Raw genomic sequence first — 19,979 nt, forward strand, 5'->3', positions numbered from 1 at the left:
CCCTTTTTGGATGATTATAAATCCTATCTCTTCTTACCTTTTCCAACACTTTACCCACAACCGAAGTAAGACTCACTTTCTATAATTAACAGGGTTGTCTCTACTCTCCTTCTTGAATAAGGGAAGAATCTTTGCGATCCTCCAGTCTTCTGGCACTATTCCTGCAGACAAATACAACATAAAGATCAAAGCCAAAGGCTCTGCAATCTCCTCCCTGGCTTCCCAGAGAATCCTAGGATAAATCCCATCTGGCCCAGGGGACTTACCTAATTTTACACTTTCCAATGTCATTCTACAATCTTGATTCTCTAAATGATTCATGATTTCTGTGACAAACATCTTCAAATAATCAGAATTACATAAAGGAAGAGGATTATTTCTATGTTAACATGGGCGGCACGGTGGCACAGTGGTTAGCACTGCTGCCTCACAGCGCCAGAGACCTGGGTTCAATTCCCACCTCAGGTGACTGACTGTGTGGAGTTTGCACATTCTCCCCGTGTCTGCGTGGGTTTCCTCCGAGTGCTCCGGTTTCCTCCCACAGTCCAAAGATGTGCAGGTCAGGTGGATTGGCCATATTAAATTGCCCGGAATGTTAGATGTAGGGGTAAATGTAGGGGAATGGGTATGGGTGGGTGCGCTTCGGTGGGTCGGTGTGGACTTGTTGGGCCGAAGGGCCTGTTTCCACACTGTAAGTAATCTAATCATTCAGCAGCTTTTGACCAAAGACCATTTTTGAAATTTGACCTTGTATCATTTATCACAGTAAAAGCTCTTTACACATTTGTTAGCTTTAGTTTGATTGGTAGCACTCTTGCTCCAATTTATAAGGTTATAGGTTCCCTCCCCCTGTTTTAAGTAAAAAATGAATATTGCCACTCCAAGATGGAGTACCATACTGTTAGATGTACCATCTTCTGGAGAAAGTGTTAAACTAAGGCTTCATCTGCCTGTACAATTAGTTGTAAAATAATTCACAATATGAAAGATGTGCAGGGGTAACATCTCTGGTATCCTTGCTAATATTTATCACATTGCTATTTGTGAGAATCAGCTGCATGGAAATTAGATGCCATGTTTTCTATATTACAACAATCACTTCACTTCAGAAGTGCCTCATTATCTGTAAAACATATTTAGTGGTTAATGAGACATTGAAGTGAACATGAAAACTGCTGTATAAATGCAAATATTTATTTTTCTTCATGTCTAGTCTTTTCAGCATCTGTCAATATTGGTGGATGCATTGAACTTTGACATGTAGGTCCCTACAAAGAGATATACTGGAATTTTTGTGTAATTGCAAAGTAGTTGATATTTCTCAGTGATGCAGAACATATAACTCCAAACTGAGATCCCAATTCTGCTCTGCATCTGTGTAAAGAGTATCAAACAATTGTTTAACCTTGCCTTTAAGCACTGAATAATCGTCCCACACTCGCAGCCTACAACCTAACTCAACAAGAATAAGAATCAAGGTCCCATTGATGTAGCCATAATTCTGTCTTGTACACTGAAGTATACCTTTGAGTGAGGCTTCCATAGTGGCACTAAACTATCTTGAAGCAATCGTAAAAGATTCTGGAGAAATCACAATAATCTTCACATGTATAGTTAATTTTTCATATGTGCCAATAATATTTATCCACAGAAAGCAATGTGTTAACATAACACTAGCAAATGTCAGTTTGGTCTATTTATTAGCATTCTGCAGAAGGCAATGTATTTAAGCTCTCCTGCAGGGCTTAAGTTTATAACCATAAGATGGCTCAATCCAATACCGAGAAATTGCACTGCTCAAGGCATAATCTTCTCAACAGCTGCTTTCCTTCATATACTTTGGTGCCAACAAGTTCCTCTTTGAGCAGATGATACTTGTCTGTGAACTGTGGCTCATATATCCATGTCATACATTATCTTAGGACTTCCTCCATCTACACCAGGCATTGGTCAGCTCAGTTGTAACAGAGTGCTGATACCACATGGAGCCAACTTTCTGATATGTGTTCCTAGTATATGAGGTATTGTACTAGCAGGCTATGTTTATAAAATCAGTCTTAATATATTAATATTGATAGCCATGTTACTTGTCTAAACTGTAATTTGAAATTACAAAGTAAGAGCATTATAATTCTTTTTACAATTGTATATTTCACATTTTAAAAGTACTTTGAAATTTCAATAGCATATAAAGAGGCATTATTCCCCATTATTGTGAAAGTACGTTTTAATTCTCCATCACACCAAAAACTAAAAGAATAGACAAGCAACCTTTATCCAGACTTGTATCATTACTACCTTTGGATTTTCCACTAAAACATATTTGCATTCGACTAGAATGCTTGAACTTTTTTTTAAATATACATATTTATATTCCCTTCAATGCCTCTTCTGAGAATATAGGCACAAACAGGAAGTTACCTTCAACTTAAAGTTTCAGATTAATTTTTGACCCGATCATTTCTTTCTTCCCCTTCAAATTTCTCCCAACACCCTTGACTTGTATCATTGCAGGAAAATCAGATAAATTGTGGCTGTTGACTGTTTCATTATTTTTACTTGACAGTTTATGACAAGGCATTTCAAATTCTGCCTTGAATGTTTTTTCAATTCGTTGAAACTGATTATCATTCAGTTTCCCACCACACAAGGAAAATTTTGTTGCTATGTATAAAGACTTTTATAATTTTGATATAACATTCTTTTATGGAACCTAAGTAGATGATAAATTATTATAATTGAAGGTTGACACTATTTCATTTTATTTTAATAAAAGTAGCATGAGGATCATTACATGATAGAACAAAAAGTCAGATATTCAATTTAACTTACTCTAGCAACCAAGTCGAAATGAAAAGGTATGAGAAGACTCTCCTTTTCTGGATCAGAGGCTGATGTTTGTTTTAACTAAATGTTCCTGACTTTTTATTCCAAAAACTAAACTTTGAAATAAAGGCTTACTTTGTTTGAAATGAAGCTGCATACTGTTGGGGGAGGGAACCTTCTTCACTATTTAAAGCCCTGCAAAAACTAAACTGAAAGGAAGTGACAGATGAGATTAAGACTGCCTAAAATATTAACTATAGTTATTGAATGGCTCGAAGGAAAATTTATTGTGTTATTGATTATACTAATCGTGAACGTGGTACAAATGGCTAAATCATTTACATAAGACATCTGGGACTATGATCAGATTTTATCTATATCATATGATTTATAGCAATATCTCATCTGTAAAGTGACTATTCTTGAATTTATTTAACATAATAAATAATAATCAAGGGAAACCCCCAGTATCAAATTGAGGCCAACACCCACATAAGTACATTATATAAATAAGGTATTTAAAATCCAAAAACAAGTAAATATTTCCATCAGTTATCTTACTAGATTCAAGTTTTAAAAGAAATAGTAAAGCAATATTTGTTGCAAACAATATTTTACCAAGTTGATTGGTTAATAGACATAGTAATTCAAAGAACTGTTTCATAATTCTTTGAATTTTGCAGAGTTTCTGACTTTAAACTCCTGGAGGAGGAATTCAAAGAAGCTCTGTCAAGCTGCTTGAATTCTGTCCAATGTCAAATATTTTAACACTTGGATTATTGTATATTTATTACTGTTTCAATCTTCTAATTTCCTTATAAATGTTCCTCAGTTTTAATTTTAAGCATGGTATGGTTTCCTTGACATCTTCACACATTACAGACTACTGATCCATAGTATTTGATTCTCTGGCCAGTCTTATTTTTTGGTCTTACTAAGTTAATATTGAATTCTATTCCATTTTTTAACCAGGTAATGGTATGTTGTTATGAGTTTGAAATTCGATAATTATTTTAATCCATTCTTTTAACAGTTTATTTCAGTTTATTGCACTGATCTACATTAAAGCTTAGATATAGTTTACATAGTTTTGATGTTGTGAAGTGAAACTGGGAGGCCAAATTTCCAAAAATGAAATGCTATTACTCAATGCGCAGACACAGCATTTCCTTTTAAAATGCTACTACAATTGTTGGTTGTTGTGTTTTGATAGAAATCCAGACAATACTTGCATTAGTCATACAGAAAATGGTTTGAATGCAGCTATAGGCAATAGAAACTATTTATATGATACACTTGGAAATTTGGGCAGTTAGTCCCGTCAGTCATTGGCCATGACGTACTATAGTAATGTTATATTTCAATGCACAGAATATTTAAATAAAGACAAATGGAGTTGGCTAACAAGTAATGCACAAAGCTTGATTTTCAGAATGTAATGGAAGACTGTGATAAGCAACAAAAAGGACACTGTTTCTTTAATTTTCAGCATTTCAAGTCACTTCCATACCTGTCATTTTTTGTCACATTGCCATAAGTGCTGGCAGCATAAAATGAAGAGATGAATTTTACATTCATAACATTAACCATTGCTTGCCAGCTTCTTGAAAAGAATCACTGTGCTGCTCCATATATCATGTTACCACAGTACTTCCTCAGGGTATGGAAGCAAAAACAGACAGCTCTGTGTGTTAGCTATGTGTGAAAAACTGGAAATCAAAATGGAAAATTTAATCGGAGGACAGAACACCATTCATTTTTCTTAAATTCCATGAAATACTTTTTCAAAGTTAGCATTAGACTTCAGTATATTAAATTTTAAAAAACAGTATGAGTCATATCTTGCAAATAGAAAAACCTTTTTGAAGGTTTCAACCTGGCAAGAAGCCAATAGCAAGATTTGCAGAGGTAAACTGCCTTCATGTTTTATCGACCTCAACTGCAAATTTTTTAAAAATCAAGTAAAGCCTGGAAATGCCATCGCATTTGCTACAAATAGGATATCCAGATGATCGTAGAACTGGGACTGAACTAACGCATGATATGTCTACATAAGGCAGATGTCAGCTTCAAGTATGATTATCATCAAGGATCAAAGGTCACAAAAAATTTAGGAGGCAATGCTGCTGAACCACACTTTGAAGTAACTACGTTTTGTCTGCATCTCAGTGAAATCTAATAAACTGAAAATCCCAATGTAGCAGAGGAGGAAAATAAACTATTGAGCACAGCATTAGAATTAATTTTTTCAATCATAATACTGTCACACAAAGATCATAACCAATTCATCTGATATTTGAGAGGCCACATCTTTGATTGAACTATCAACTATTGAATATGTGTGCAACATCAGTTGCATTTGTCGAATACCAAAGTAGTTCTAAAGGACTGAAGCTGAAAAATGCTTCGTTCAACCAGATTGGCTGCAAGGTTTCCCATCTCTCACAGGAGATTACTTGCTTGCACAGAGCAAAAGATTTGCAGGGAGGAGGATGAAGGCAATGGTATAGAATTGTAGTCATGCAGGGATGAGAAAAAATTTTAAAAGACCTTTTCCTATGTTTGGACATAATTGTTGTAATACTGTAAATCTGTAATTGATGGATTGTTTTGCCTTGTGGTATAAATTTACAGAATGAAATTAGCACTGCAATCTATAATTGTGGAAAACTATTAATAGATTATCAGAAGCCATTTTCTCTATGTAGATCTGATATCAGTGTTATATATCACCTACAAGGTATATGGTAGCTTGCATTATGATTTCTAGCTGTATTTGTAACAGAAAAATCAAGGACCTTCTGGACTATTTCCAGTGTTAGTCATTAATTATTTTATGCCACAGTCTGCTGCAACTTTTGCATCACTCAACCATTGTTCTTTAGTGAATGTAGTTTCAATGTAATTATAGAACATTACAGCGCAGAACAGGCCCTTCGGCCTTCGATGTTGCGCTGACCTGTGGACTTTTCTCAGCTCGTCCCCCTATACTATCCCAAAATCATCCATGAGCTTACCTAAGGATTGTTTAAATCTCCCTAATGTGGCTGAGTTGACTACCTTAGCAGGTAGGGTATTCCATGCCCTTACCACTCTCTGTGTAAAGAACTTGCCTCTGACATCAGTCTTAAATCCATCACCCCTCAATTTGTAGTTATGCCCTCACGTACAAGCTGACGTCATCATCCTAGGAAAACGTCTTTCTCTGTCTACCATATCTAATCCTCCGATCATCTTGTATGTCTCTATCAAATCCCCCCTTAGCCTTCTTCTTTCCAATGAGAAAAGACCCAAGTCTCTCAGCCTTTCCTCATAAGACCTTCCCTCCAGACCAGGCAACATCCTGGTAAATCTCCTCTACACCTTTTCCAATGCTTCCACATCCTTTTTGTAATGGGGCGACCAGAACTGTATACAATATTCCAAGTGTGGCCGCACCAGAATTTTGTATAGTTGCAGAATAATATTACGGTTCCGGAACTCAATCCCTCTGCCAATGAAGGTAAAAACAATGACTGCAGTGAAACCTAACACACCATATGCCTTCTTAACAGCACTATCCACCTGGGTGGCAACTTTCAGGGATCTATGCACATGGACTCCATGATCACTCTGCACATCCACACTACCAAGATTCTTTCCATTGACCAAGTACTCTGCCATCCTGTTATTCTTCCCAAGGTAAGCGGAGACCAGTTTAAATTAACGTTTTTCTTTTCGCAGTCTGTGCTTCTTTTTCAACTAGGAGCAGGAACCCGGAAGTCGTCAAAAAAAGCTTCTGGGAAGGTAAGAAGTTTGATTTAAAAGGGCGTACCTCTGAGGTTTTGACCTCAGTGCTACAGCGGGCGCACAGAGAGGGCAGCCGGAAGGTAAGTGGAGACCAGTTTAAATGAACGGTTTTGTTTTCACAGTCTGTTTTTTTTTCAACTAGGAGCGGGAACCCGGAAGTTGTCAACAGAGGCTTCTGGGAAGGTAAGAAGTTTGAGTGGAGAAGGAACCCGAGATACTACACGTGTAGTGTCTCCCACCCTCCCTCCTCCTCTAACCTAAAAGGACTCAGTTGGCTGAACAGGTAAGCTACTTATTGTTTTTCTTTTGGAGACTAAGTGTAGAGTTATGGCAGCGCAAGCAGTGGAATGTTCCTCCTGCAGGATGTTTGAGGTAAGGGTGACCACCAATGCTCCTGCCGACTTCACCTGCAGGAAGTGCAGCCAGCTCCATCTCCTCACAGACCGTGTTAGGGAACTGGAGCTGGAGTTGGATGAACTGAGGATTATTCGAGAGGCTGAGAGGGTGATTGATAGAAGCTACAGGGACATAGTTACACCAGAGAACAGAGGTAGCTGGGTAACAGTTAGAGGTGGGAAAGGGAGGACGCAGGCAGTGCAGGGATCCCCTGTGGTCATTCCCCTCAACAATAAGTATACCGCTTTGGAAAATTTTTGGGGGGGATGGCCTAGCAGGGGTAAGCTGCAGTGACCAGGTCTCTGGCATGAGGTCCAGCTCTGAGGCCCAGAAGGGAAAGGGGGAGAGGTGGAGAGCACTAGTTATAGGAGACTCGATAGTTAGAGGGACAGACAGGCGATTCTGTGGACATAGGCGAGACTCTCGGATGGTTTGTTGCCTCCCGGGTGCTAGGGTCCGAGTCATCTCAGACCGTGTCTTCAGAATCCTTAAGGGGGAGGGTGTGCAGCCAGAAGTCGTGGTGCACATTGGCACCAACGACATAGGTAGGAAGAGGGGTGGGGAGATCATTCAGGAGCTCAGGGAGTTAGGCTGGAAGCTAAAAGCTAGGATGGACAGAGTCGTCATCTCTGGGTTGTTGCCGGTGCCACGTGACAGTGAGGCAAGGAATAGGGAGAGAGTGCAGTTGAACACATGGCTGCAAGGATGATGTAGGAAGGAGGGCTTCAGTATTTGGACAATTGGACTGCATTCTGGGGAAGGTGGGACCTGTACAAGCAGGACGGGTTGCACCTGAACCAGAAGGGCACCAATATCCTGGGAGGTAGGTTTGCTAGCACTCTTCGGAGGGGGGGGTTTAAACTAATTTGGCAGAGGGATTGGATCCGGACTTGTAGTCCAGCAAGTAGGTTAGCTGTTTTTCAGGATGTCTAAGAATGTAGGGAGGCTGTGGAGAAGGTGGAACTGACAGGGAATACTTGCGGACACAGAGATGGGCTCAAGTGTGTATACTTCAACGTAAGGAGTATCAGAAATAAGGTGGGTGAACTTAAGGCGTGGATCGTTACTTGGGACTACGATGTTGTGGCCATCATGGAAACGTGGATAGAAGAGGGACAGGAATGGTTGTTGGAGGTTCCTGGTTACAGATGTTTCAGTAAGATTGGGGGGGGTGGTAAAAAAGGAGGGGGGTGGCATTGCTAATTAGAATGATATAACGGTTGCAGAAAGGCAGTTCGAGGGGGATCTGCCTATGGAGGTAGTATGGGCTGAAGTCAGAAATAGGAAAGGAGCAGTCACCTCATTGGGTGTTTACTATAGGCCCCCCAATAGCAGCAGAGATGTGGAGAAACAGATTGGGAAACAGATTTTGGAAAGCTGTAGAAGCCACAGGGTAGTAGTCATGGGCGATTTCAACTTCCCAAATATTGACTGGCAGCTCTTTAGATCAAGTAGAATGGATAGGGCGGTGTTTGTACAGTGTGTCCAGGAAGCTTTTCTAACTCAGTGTGTAGATTGTCCGACCAGAGGGGAGGCCATTTTGGATTTGGTACTTGGTAACAAAACGGGACAAGTGATGGGCTTGTTAGTGGGTGAGCATTTTGGTGATGGTGACCACAATTCTGTGACTTTCACCTTGGTTATGGAGAGAGATAGGTGCATGTAACAGGGCAGGTTTTACAATTGGGGGAAGGGTAAATACGATGCTGCAAGACAGGATCTGAGGAGCATAAATTGGGAGCGCAGGTTGTCAGGGAAGGATGTCATTGAAATGTGGAATTTTTTCAAGGAACAGATACGACGTGTCCTTGATATGTACGTACCTGTCAGGCAGGAAAGAGATGGTTGTGTGAGGGAACCTTGGTTGACAAGGGAGGTTGAATGTCTTGTAAGGAGCTTGGCCAGTTGGATAGAGAACTGACTAACTGGTCAAAGTCAGAGAGTGGTGGTAGATGGTAAATATTCAGCCTGGAGCCCAGTTACAAGTGGAATTCTGCAGGGATCAGTTCTGGGTCCTCTGCTGTTTGTAATTTTTATTAATGACTTGGAAGAGGGAGTCGAAGGGTGGGTCAGTAAATTTGCAGACGATACGAAGATTGTTGGAGTTGTGGATAGTGAGGAGGGCTGTTGTCGGCTGCAAAGGGACTTAGATATGATGCAGAGCTGGGCTGAGGAGTGGCAGATGGAGTTCAACCCTGTCAAGTGTGAGGTTGTCCATTTTGGAAGGACAAATAAGAATGCAGAATACAGGGTTAATGGTAGGGTTCTTAGTAAGGTGGAGGAGCAGAGGGATCTTGGGGTCTATGTTCATAGATCTTTGAAAGTTGCCACTCAGGTGGATAGAGTTTGTAAGAAGGCCTATGGTGTATTAGCGTTCATTAGCAGAGGGATTGAATTCAAGAGTCGTGAGGTGATGTTGCAGCTGTATAGGACCTTGGTAAGGCCACATTTGGAGTACTGTGTGCAGTTCTGGTCGCCTCATTTTAGGAAAGATGTGGAAGCTTTGGAGAGGGTGCAGAGGAGATTGACCAGGATGTTGCCTGAAATGGAGAATAGGTCGTACGAGGATAGGTTGAGAGTGCTAGGTCTTTTCTCGTTGGAACGGCGAAGGATGAGGGGTGACTTGATAGAGGTTTATAAGATGATCAGGGGAATAGATAGAGTAGACAGTCAGAGACTTTTTCCCCGGGTACAACAGAGTGTTACAAGGGGACATAAATTTAAGGTGAAGGGTGGAAGGTATAGGGAGGATGTCAGGGGTAGGTTCTTTACCCAGAGAGTGGTGGGGCATGGAATGTGCTGCCTGTGGGAGTGGCAGAGTTAGAATCATTGGTGACCTTTAAGCGGCAATTGGATAGGGACATGGATAGGTGCTTAAGCTAGGACAAATGTTCGGCACCAAATCGTGGGCCGAAGGGCCTGTTCTGTGCTGTATTGTTCTATGTTCTATGTTCTATATTGTTGTGGCCTGGAGTCACATGTTGGCCAGACCTGGGAAGGACACAGATTTCTTTCCCTGAAGAACATTAGTGAAGCAGATTTTCTTTTTAAGACAATAATTGTTCATAGCTTCATGTCAGCATTTCTGAGACTAGCCGCTTTTTCATATTTTTAGTTTATTATTTGATAATAATAATTCCACCAGCTATCACTGTGGAATGTTCACCCCCAAAACACTAGGCAGGTCTCTGGATTATTAATCCAGTAATATGATCACTATACCATCAGCTTCTGCCTATTGATGTTGTAGATAGATCTTAAGCAGCATGAGTGGAAAGTAACTACTCACTTTAAGTAACATTAATAGCCTATCCATGTGTCACAGCTATTGAGAATGATGGAAGAACCACTGACTGGCAGACTGTCATCTTTGTTTTATGACAGTTCCATACCTGGCTGATAGCATATTAGAAACACATATCACTGCACTGAACTCTGCCCCAAGTCGTGAGTTTCCATTCCAACTGCAATTTCACTGTCAGTACAAGTAAAACACCAACTAACTGAAATCTGCCTGGTACAGAATTAAATGATATGAAAATTACCCCAGAAACCCATGAGGCATGTTAAGAGATTTACAAGGTCTTTATTTTCGGTAAGTGAAATCAAACCAATGAACAATTAGCAGATCTACTTATACTCTAAAGACACAGCATGCAGCAACTACAAAGGAATCTTTAAGAATTAATTTAGGATATTTCACAATTCTAATTGATGAGTATATAATGTATTTTAAACATCCTTACATTAATTTCCCCAGCTTTTTTGAAAAGTGCTACTTGTGACAGCTTATTATCACTCTTAAAGCAAAAGTCCAAGCTGTTTGAAGATCTTTAACAAGTAAAGTGATGCTGATTTAATTGCACCAAAACCACAAAATTTTAATTACTCCTTGCAGAAATTATTTACTGGTACTAATGTAGAATAGCATAATTTGAGGATCAGTTAGGCACATATTCCAGAATATTGCCACAATCTGAATTTGTTTTCAGTAATCTGCTGTTAAAATTTTGTCTACAACTTTGTTGTGTTCAGACTTGACCATTACAATGCTTTCTGCACCATATGATACACAACAATAAGCATATGCTGATCCAAACCAATACCATGTTTTGCCGTAGCTTCATCCCTTTCTTGTCACTATAACCTTCTTGAGGCCTAAAAACCTTTAAGATTCCAATTTTAAACACACAGCTGCCTTGGCTTTGAGATCTGGAATTTCTACACTGAACCCCTCCACCTTTCTGCATCCTTTAAGGATTGTTAAAAACTAAATCGTTGAGCAAATTTATCATCTCTTTCTGCAGTTTGGCTCTTGAAAATTATAATGCTTCAAGAGGACTGATAAGGGCTGAGTGGTAGGTGATCTATATGGACTTCAGTAAGGCGTTCGACAAGTTTCCCCATGGGAGACTGGTTGGTAAGGTTAGAGCTCATGGAATAAAGAGAGAACTAGCCATTTAGATACAGAACTGGTAGAAGACAGAGGGTGGTGGTGGAGGGTTGCTTTTCAGACTGGAGGCCTGTGGAGTGCCACAAGGACCGGTGGCTTTTCATCAATTATACAAATGATTTGGATGTGAGCATGAGAGGTATAAGTTAGTAAGTTTGCAGATGACACCAAAATTGGAGGTGCAATGGACAGCATTACCTCAGATTACAAAGGGATCTTAATCAGATGGGCCAATGGGCTGAGGAGTGGAAGATGGAGTCTAATTTAGATAAATGCAAGGTGCTGCACTTTGGGAAAACAAATTTTAGCAGGACTTATACACTTAATGGTATGGTCCTGGGGAGTGTTGCTGAACAAAGAGATCTTGGAGTGCAGGTTCATACCTCCTTGAAAGTAGAGTCACAGATAGATAGGATAGTTAAGGTGGCGTTTGGTATGCTTTCCTTTATTCATTAGAGCATTGAGTACAGGAGTTGGGAGGTCATTTTGCAGCTGTACAGGACATTGGTTAGGCCACTTTTGGAATATTGCATGCAATTCTGGTCTCCTTCCTATTGGAAGGATGTTGTGAAACTTGAAAGGGTTCAGAAAAGATTTACAAGGGTATTGCCAGGGTTGGAGAATTTGGAGAAGAGGGAAAGTTTGAATAGGCTAGGCTGTTTTCCTTGGAGCATCGGAGGCTGAGAAGTGACCTTATAGAAGTTTATAAAATCATGAGGGGCATGGATAGCATAAATAGACAAAGTTTCTTCCCTGGGGTAGGTCATCCAGAACTAGAGGGCATAGGTTTAGGGCGAGAGGGCAAAGATATAAAAGAGACCTAAGGGGCAATTTTTGTTGCAGAGGTGGTGCATGTATGGAATGATCTGCCAGAGGAAGTGGTGGAGGTTAGTACAACTGCAACATGTAAAAGGCATCTGGATGGATATATGAATAGGAAGACTTTGGAGGGATATGGGCTGGGTGCTGGTAGGTGAGACTAGATTGGGTTGGGATATATGGTCAGCATGGATGAGTTGGACCGAAGGGTCTGTTTCCATGCTGTACATCTCTACGATGCTATGACTCTAAGTGCCTTGGCTGTTTAAAAGCATAAAGGCACAGTATAAATGTGATGTTGTTGTAAAGTAAATAGACTCCATTCTTCAAGAATATCTAAGTAACTGCAATTCTTTACACTAGGAATTATTTTTGCAGCTATTCTATGATTCTTTTCTAAAGTCAGTGTATAACATATCACACTGACACAAGACTATGCCTGAGTGAGAGGTAGATAGAGTGAGCAGCAAGTTAGGTTCATGTTGGAAAAACGTACTTTAAATAATGTTCTTTGTAACTAGCAAAACCATTAAATGTTAGTCATATTTCTAAATATTAGTAAAGTTTATTAACAGTGATACGATTTATTAAATTATGGCCAAGTAAAATAAATGATGTGGAGGTGCCAGTGTTGGACTGGGGTGGACAAAGTTAAAAATCACACAACACCAGGTTATAGTCTAACAGGGTTATCTGGAAGCACTAGCTTTCGGAGTAAAATAAAGTAATATCAGTAAACCATAGTAAAATAAACATTAGTAGAGCAAAGTTAAAGGATGATATGGCAATACAGACATGTGCAAAACAAGTCCTGTCATATATGGGTATTGGTGGACATTACTGGTGACCAAGATAAGCAAATGGGAAGAGGTGCCACCAGCTGTAGAAAAATGAACCCTAGGTTTTGGAGCTTCAGCAGAAACTGGAATCATTGCGGTACATCGGTGAAGTTGAGAATTATGTAGATAGCATGCTCAGCACAGGATAGGAGCATAGAGACAGAAATGGCCATCAGACTGGTAGCACAGAAGTCACCTAGGGTCTCATTTGCTAATTGGTTCATGTTGCAATCTGTCCATTAAGCATCGAGCATCTCAAGATGTGCTTTGGGGGAGAAAGTGGAAGCCAGGCGAAAACAGCGAAAGAGTGTGCTATCACACCAATGGCCCACCCACCGCCTCCCATGACCACCACCTTCCCCAAATATAACAGAGCGTGCGGTAGCTGCACCGGTCTTTCGCCCCCTATAGTCTCACCCCAAGAGTGGAAGAGAGTCATCCTCATCTGCAATGGACCACCAATGATGATGACATTAGTAAAGAAGAATCTTAGACTGAAGGAAATAGATGATCAGTTTGGGTGAACTAAGAAACAGTAAAAGGCAGAAAATATTGGTGGGAGGCATTTATAGGTCACCAAACTAAAGTGGCAATGTCAGAGAAGTCAAGAAATTAGAGATCCATGCAATGTGTGTAATATAGTAATAATGGGCAACTTGAATTTATACAGACTAGGTTACCAAAATCAGCACTCATGTTGTACATGATGGATTGCTAGAATATGTATAAGAGGGGTTTATGAACCAGTATACCGAAGAGCCAACAAGGCCATTTTGGATGCAGTATTGTGTAATGAGAAGAGGCTAATTAATACCTTGCTATATAGAAGATTTTGAAAGTAACAACCATAATATGATAGAATTTTGCATTAAGTTTGTCTGTGATGTAATTCATTCCAAAATTAGCATCTTAAATCTGAACAAAGGGAATTTTGAGTGTATGAGGGGCAAGTTGGCTTTGGTGGATTGGAAAACGACACAAAGATTTGATGCAGACAGCAATCACAGAACCATAGAATTCCTACAGTATGGAAACAGGTCATTTGGCCCAATAAGTCCACACCGACCCTCCACAGAGTAACCCACCCATTCCCTTACTCTACATATCTCCTGATTAATTCACCTAACTGACACATCCTCATACACGAGGGGCAATTGAGCATAGCCAATTTACCTAACCTGCACATCTCTGGACAGTGGGAGGAAACTGGAGCACCCGGAGGAAACCGACACAGACATGGGGAGAATTTTAAATACAAGAGAATTTACAGTGGAGACCAGGAAAATGGTGGAGAAACTAAATAGTTGCTTTGCATCTGTCTTCACGGAAGAAGATACAGAAAATCACTAGAAATATTTGGCTACGTTTAAGAAACTGAGGAACTAAAATAAATTAGTATCAATAAAAAAAGGGAGTACTTAAAAAGTCAAACGAATTGAAGATTGACAAACTCATTAGACCAGATGAGCTTCATTTCAAAGTATTGAAAGAGTGTCTATAGAGATGGTGAGTGCATTTGTGGTTATTTTACAAAAATCTATAGATTCTATTTATTTTCCTGAAGACTAGCAAAAGTCACCCATTACTTAAAAAGAGAGGAAGAAAGAGACTGGAGAACTACAAACTTGTTAGTTTGATATCATTAGCAAGAAAATGTTAGAATTTATTGTAACAAATGTGTTAATTAGACATTTAGAAAATAATGGTGATATTGGGAAGAGTCAACCGGCATTTATGAAAGGGACATCATAATTGAAAAACTTGTGATTTTTCAAGGATATTACTTGTTGCATTGATAAAGGATAACTAGTGTGTCGCACAATTTGGATTTGAGCTTTAGGGAGAGGCTGAATAAGCTGGTGCTGTTTTCCCTAGAGCATCAGAAGTTGAGGCGTGTCCTTATAGAGGTTTATAAAATTATGAGGTGCATGGATAGAATAAATAGACAAGGTCTTTTCCCTGGGGTGGAGGAGTCCAGAACTAGAAGGCATAGGTTCAGGGTGAGAGGGGAAAGATATAAAAGAGACCTAAGGGGCAACTGTTTCACGCTGAGGGTGGTACATGTATGGAATGAGCTGTCAGAGGAAGTGGTGGAGGCTGGTACAATTACAGCATTTAAAAGGCATCTGGATGGGTATATGAATAGGAAGGGTTTAGAGGGATATAGGCCAAGTGTTGCCAAATGGGACTAGATATATTTAGTATATCTGGTCAGCATGGACAGGTTGGACTGAAGGGTCTGTTTTCGTGCCGTACATCTCTATGACTCTATGACTCTAATTTCAAAAGGCTTTTGACAGAAGTAAAATTAGAAAGCATGGGATTGGAGAACTTTGCTAGCACAGACCAAGAATTGGTTAATACACTGAAAGCAAACAGCAGAAATAAATAATTCTCAGGATAGCAATCTGCTACTAATGGGATATTGCATGGATCAGTGCTGCATCCCCATCCCCAAGCTATGTGAATGATGTGGGTGTGTGGTCCAATTCTAAATTGGTTCATGACAGCAAACTTTATGGGAATATAAGTTGTGAGAAGGATATAAGAAATCTTCAAAAGAATTTAGGCAACTGAAGAGAATGGGCTATAACATGGCCTATGAAATATAATGTGAATAAGTTTGAAGTTATTTATTTTGCTGGAAAAATCAGAAAGGCAAAATACAGTTTTAAAAGGTTGAAAAATTGGGATATGTGGGTATTCAAAGGGACCTGAGTGTCATTGTTCATGAATCACTTGAAGTTCGCATCCAGTTGAATCAAGTGTTTAGGAAGGTACATGGTAGGTTGATATTTAGTACAAGGACATCTGAGGAGCAGCATAGTGATCTTTTGCTCTAATGCACAGAGCCTTAGTGAGACCTTGCCTGGAGTACTGTGTACAGTTTTGGTCTCATTATCGCATTAATATGGAAGGCCTGCAATAGAGGTTCCCCAGATTAATTCCTGAGATAACAATTTCTGAGGAGGTATCTGAGGAGACAGTCAATATCTGTATTCACTCAATTTTTGAAGAATGCAGGGTGGCCTCTTTGAAACTTATAAAATTCTTATACAGCATGATAAGGTAGATGTAGATTGGCTGTTCCCCTGGTTGGTAGGCCCAAAACCACATGACATCATGTCAGCATAAGATGACTGAGATGACAGGAATTTTGTCACTCAAAGGATGGAAAATATTTGGAATTATTCCCTCTTACACTTTTTTTGTACTGGAGCTTCCCTCTTGGAGGTGTTTTCTGTGCTGAATTGCTTGATCTAATGGTCAGATATGGCTCTTAGAACTAAAGAGATCAAAGGTTAAGTGTAGAAGATGGGCAGAAAGAACTGAGTTGGATGATGAACCATGATCATATTGAAGTTCAAAGGGTTGAATGGCCGCCCCCAGCTCTGATTTTCTATGTTTCTAACTCAGTTGGGGAGGCAGGGAAGGGCGCGGGGAGAAAACAATTAGCTTCCATGCAATTGCTTCATAGCTTCAAAAGCAGATACTTGGCAATAATACAGCCTTAAGTCAGGATCTGGTGTTTAATTCCATACTTGCACAAACACGGAGACATGCAAACCAAGTGTGTGGCTTAAGAGAGGATCAAGTATTGCTTTAAATGAGTAATGCACATAGCTCCAATTTGTATAAATGTCCACAATCCTTTGTGTCCATCTATCAAACTTTTCAGCCAAACTATTATCTGTGCCCACAAAGCTATACTTTTAACTCAAGCTATAGTTGAGTATCCTCCAATATTACTTGTTCAGAGTGAATGCAGGGTGTCAGGAAGAGGGTCTTTTCACATTGTGACTAGATGTTCACACAAAGCTGGAAAGAAAGTAATGTCTGATATTTAATTGCATTTTTAAAAGCATTATTTCTATTTTATCGTCACCGAGTTTGGGTCTATAATTTCTGATATTTTGAATAAAGACTTATAGAATAAGGATAATCCACATTAAAAACTGAAAAGTTTCCCCCGATTATAGATTCTTTTCCACGTTGTGACTTCAAATGAGTTTATATTCTCGTACTGACCAAATATTTATATGGAGGGGCTTTATTAATCTGCAAGGAGGAATGGGTATTGGGGTGTGGAGGTTAAAGCATCAAAAAGTGGAAGTGCACCTGAAATTCAACAGAAACCTGCTGATTTCTGCAGTCAGTATGTTTTAAGGCACAGGAAAGCCCATGGAACCTGCAAGTCTGCAATATAAATAGAACTAAGGGAGAAATTAACCTGAGTTGCTGTCTTTAACTACCAATGGACAAGTTTCACAAAAGCTTTCTGAAGCTCAGCATTGTCAACAGGCAAGAACATAAGAACGTGGTGGGGATGGATGGATAAGGAGAGAGACTGATGGGCTCTGAAATAGACAGATTGGAAAGTCTTTAAATACTGAATCAAAACAGCTGCGTCTTCACCTTAGTGGCTCTTACTCACTGAACCAGTTTTGAGAATGTGCTTTCACTCCTTTAGAGATAGTTTGCAAGATTTTGCAGATAACGTGTGCTATCTTGGACCTTTCCTTACTTTGATCTGTACTTTTCACCTATCAGCCTTATCAGCAGCATTTACTCACTCTATCTCTGATGAGGAACAGAACCAGAACACCAAAAGCAGCAGGAAGAGCACAAAAACCAGTGGTAACATGTTCCCTTTTCTTAGCCATCTGCTGTTCCACAGGACAGAAGGTTAAATGCAGAATTGTAGCTCACAAGAAACAATGATCCAAATTCAGGTTATAATGGACAAGGACTGGCTTGATGAAATGACTGACATGGTTAAGGCTTTCATGGCATGTTCTGCTAACATGTATCCCTTCAGAGTTGCTTTGCTTCTGATCCTTTCCATGGACCTGGTGTTACACAATTTTACATCTGTTACATTTAAGTGCACCTTCAGGGTAATGTCATGTTTACCAAGACCAGTCAGAATGCAAGGATGTGTTGCAATGGATAGACTTCCATATATTCAGGGAATTTACATTTGTGGCAATCAGAGATTTTTTTGATCAATAAACAGTTTTTTACTCAATCAAACAAAATTGCACTCCATTAATGTTTAGCTGGTATGTGGCTATCAGAACAGTATCACAAATGTCTGTTCCAGAAACGGTTATGATCTTTAATTCTACACAAGTTGCATTCTCCACAGAGATTCGTGCCTCCAAGCAAACACATTGGGAAGTTTCTTGCAAATGTGGCCTTTAAAGACATGAAGAATGATTCTGGAAAGGAACCCTGAACCAACATGCAGGAAATGTGCAACAAAATTCACTGGACACAAGAGGCCACACGTCATTCAATTTCCTGGAAAATGGGGGAATCCATAAGAATATACCAGAAAAGAGCCCAACAGGACAGTGATCTATTTTGCTTGCATAACACTGAAGTGCAGAGAGAACTGGGACTGATGGAAGACGAACATGAGGAATGCTCTGTACCTTCAGCAGACAAGGAGGGAGAAGATGACCACTGATGGCATCAGGCAGGTGCTACAATTGAAGTGTTAACGCTAAAAGTCCCTCTTTATATTCACGTCAAAGTCAATGGATTTGCTAATACTGTTAGTTATCATATCCAAGTGTTTAAATAGTGATCTTAAAATTATAAAGCTAGTAATCATTGTCAATTTTTGTTTCTAAAAAGGAAGCATTTTACAAGTCTTCTTCCGATAATTCTAAATGGGGGAGATGGTGTAGTAATGATATTGGCACAAAGGTCCATGTAATGCTTTGGAGACAAAGGTTCAAATGTGATCATGACAGATTGTGTAATTTAAATTAAATTAATAAATCTCAAATATAAAGCTAGAAAGTAATGATGACCATGAAACTATCAGCAATGTTGTAAAAACTGAACGGGTAGTAAAAACTAATGTTTTTCAGGAATGATAACTGACATCATTACCTGGCCTGGCATACATCCAGGGAGTCCAGACCCACAGCTGACTTTAAACTGACCACCTGTCAAGCCATTCAGTGAAAGGGTAATTATGGATGAGGAACAGATATTGCCTTGCAAGCAAAGCCTACATTCTACAAATTTTGTTTTACAAGTATCCTTATAATGAAATGAAAACACTTTACAAGATAACTGGATCGATCAATTGAGAAATTCCAAAACTAGCAACATGATAACAAACATTAGATGTAATACTACAAATGAAGAACATTTGCTGGATAATCCTGAATTTGTGAATTTGTGACGCTGACAACCAATCAGGCTTGTTGTGTGGTACTCAATGTAACTATGACATAAATTAATATACAAGGCTCTGTGCTCTGCAGACAAGTAGAACATGCACACTTACTGTGCCAGTTTCAATGAAAAAAAGACAGCTCCTTGTTGGTTCATTTCTCAAGGCAATGCTTTATACCAATTAGAGTCAATCTGCATGTTTTAAAATTCAAACAAAGTCTGTCAGTTAATAGTTAATCACTATTAATTGGTGCATTCTCAATAGCAATTCCATTACCAATCAGAGTTTAAAAATCATACAACACCAGATTATAGTCCTACAGGTTTATTTGGAAGCTTTCGGAGCACTGCTCCTTCATCAGGTAGCTGTGAAGTCTCTCAGCGTAGCCTGTGTTGTAGGTTGACTTGAGTGGGTTCATGATCTGTAATTCTTTTGCATCTTTTCTGCTTTCTTGCATTTCTGCAGAATTCTGAGTCTATGTCTTCTTGGAGATCCTCTCCACTTTAAGCCGGCAGATGGTGGTGTCGATGGTATCCATGATGTGGAGGTGCCGATGTTGGACTGGGGTGAACAAAGTTAAGAATCACACGACACCAGGTTACAGTCCAACAGGTTTCACAGCTGTTTCACAGCAACATGATGAGGGAGCAGCAGTCCGAAA

General features: G+C 39.6%; 1 protein-coding gene and 1 long non-coding RNA gene across 5 annotated transcripts in view; one reads left to right on the top strand and one right to left on the bottom strand.

Annotated features, from left to right (window-relative positions):
* Positions 1–19,979, bottom strand: part of znf469 (zinc finger protein 469) — a 345,185-nt gene that overhangs the window by 170,873 nt on the left and 154,333 nt on the right. The window lies entirely within an intron of this gene.
* On the top strand, positions 1,966–18,573 carry LOC140496162 (uncharacterized). Its single transcript, XR_011964189.1, has 4 exons — positions 1,966–2,021; positions 6,381–6,507; positions 6,758–6,898; positions 18,272–18,573. It is a non-coding gene; the product is annotated as an uncharacterized lncRNA (long non-coding RNA).

The sequence above is a fragment of the Chiloscyllium punctatum genome, chromosome 26 (genome assembly GCF_047496795.1).
Source record: "Chiloscyllium punctatum isolate Juve2018m chromosome 26, sChiPun1.3, whole genome shotgun sequence".
NCBI classification, from domain to species: domain Eukaryota; kingdom Metazoa; phylum Chordata; class Chondrichthyes; order Orectolobiformes; family Hemiscylliidae; genus Chiloscyllium; species Chiloscyllium punctatum.